This window comes from Elephas maximus, chromosome 15 (assembly GCF_024166365.1).
Source record: "Elephas maximus indicus isolate mEleMax1 chromosome 15, mEleMax1 primary haplotype, whole genome shotgun sequence".
NCBI lineage: Eukaryota > Metazoa > Chordata > Mammalia > Proboscidea > Elephantidae > Elephas > Elephas maximus.
In genome coordinates, this window is record NC_064833.1 from 83,962,475 (window position 1) to 83,964,706 (window position 2,232).

General features: G+C 42.3%; 1 pseudogene; it reads right to left on the bottom strand.

Annotated features, from left to right (window-relative positions):
* Nucleotides 1-413: 413 nt before the first annotated feature.
* On the bottom strand, nt 414-1,903 carry LOC126058637 (elongation factor 1-alpha 1-like; annotated as a pseudogene).
* Nucleotides 1,904-2,232: the final 329 nt, after the last annotated feature.

Genomic DNA, 2,232 nt, shown 5'->3' on the forward strand with positions numbered 1-2,232 from the left:
AGCCCTGTCATTGGGTGCATAAATATTTAATATGGTTATATCATCCTGGTCAATTGTCCCTTTAATCATTATGTAGTGTCCTTCTTTATCCTATGTGGTGGATTTCACTTTAAAGTCTATTTTGTCAGAAATTAACATTGCTACTGCTGCTCTTTTTTTTTTTTTTTTCTCATTAAACTTTGCTTTAATGGGTCTCAAAATTCTGTGACAGATTTTTGGTCAAGTTGTTTCCATTTAAAAAGTACTGATTTTAAAAACTAATAACTTAAAACTGCCACACAAAAAAAGAAACAAATCGTCCACAAAAATATTCCTTTCCTTCTGAAGGTTTTACGATGCATTGTTATCATTAACCAGTCTTTTACTATTAAACTTAAATGGCCAATTGAGACAAACAGTTCTGAGACCGTTTTTTCCACCACTGGTTAAGACTGGGGTGGCAGGTGTTATGGGTAACATTCATTTAGCCTTCTGAGCTTTCTGAGCAGACTTGGTGACCTTGCCAGCTCCAGCTGCCTTTTTGTCCACTGCCTTGATGACACTCACAGCTACTGTCTGTCTCATATCACGAACAGCAAAATGACCCAGAGGAGGATAGTCAGAGAAGCTCTCTACACACGTGGGCTTGCCAGGAACCATGTCAACGATGGCAGCATCATCAGACTTCAAGAGTTTTGGGCCATATTCTAGCTTCTTACCAGAACAGCAATCAATCTTCTCTTTGAGCTCAGCAAACTTGCAAGCAATGTGAGCTGTGGACAATCCAGCACAGGTACGTAGCCAGCACTGATTTGGCCTGGGTGGTTCAGGATGATCACCTGAGCAGTGAAACCAGCTGCTTCCATTGGTGGGTCATTTTTGCTGTCACCAGCTACATTGCCACAACGAACATCTTTGACAGACACATTCTTGACATTGAAGCCTACATTGTCCCCAGGGAGAGCTTCGCTCAAAGCTTCATGGTGCATTTCAACAGACTTTACTTCAGTGGTGACGTTGACTGGAGCAAAGGTAACCACCATGCCAGGCTTGAGAACACCAGTCTCCACTCTGCCGACAGGGACAGTACCAATACCACCAATTTTGTACACATCCTAGAGAGGCAGATGCAGGGGCTTGTCAGTTGGACGAGTTGGTGGCAGGATGCAATCCAGAGCTTCAAGCAGTGTGGTTCCACTGGCATTGCCATCCTTACGGGTGACTTTCCATCCCTAGAACCAAGGCATGTTAGCACTTGTCTCCAGCATGTTGTCACCATTCCAACCAGAAATTGGCACAAATGCTACTGTGTCAGGGTTGTAGCCAATTTTCTTAATATAGATGCTGACTTCCTTAATGATTTCCTCGTATTTCTTCTGACCATAGGGTGGCTCAGTGGAATCCATTTTGTTAACACCAACAATTAGTTGTTTCACACCCAGTGTGTAAGCCAGAAGGGCATGCTCACGGTCTGCCCATTCTTAGAGATACCAGCTTCAAATTCACCAACACCAGCAGCAACAATCAGGACAGCATAGTCAGCCTGTGATGTTCCTGTAATTATGTTTCTGATGAAGTCTTTCTGTCCTGGGGCATCAGTGATGGTCACATACTACTTGCCGGTCTCAAATTTCCACAGGACGATATCAATGGTGATGCCTCGCTCATGTTCAGCTTTCAGTTTATCCAAGACCCAGGCATACTTGAAGGAGCCCTTTCCCATCTCAGCAGCTTCCTTTTCAAATTTTTCGATAGTTCTTTTGTCATTCCCACCGCATTTGTAGATCAGGTGACCAGTAGTGGTGGACTTGCCTGAATCTACGTGTCCAATGACGACGATGTTGATGTGGGTCTTTTCCTTTCCCATTTTGGCTTAGACTTTGCCATAGTTTTCACCAACACCTGTGTCCTGGCAGCAAACCCGTTGCGAAAAAGCTCCTGCTCTTTTTTGATTGTTGTTTGCTTGATATATTTTTTTCCATCCTTTGAGTTTTAGTTTGTTTGTGTCTCTAAGTCTAAGGTGTGTCTCTTGTAGGCAGCATATAAACGGATTGTGTTTCTTTATCCTGTCTGAGACTCTCTGTCTCTTTATTGGTGCATTTAGTCCAATTACATTCAGCGTAATTATAGATAAATATGTGTTTAGTGCTGTCATTTTGATGCCTTTTTGTGTGTGTTGTTGACAATTTCATTTTTCCACTTTTTGTGCTGAGATGATTTTCTTTGTAAATTGTGTGTTCCTCATTTTCATAG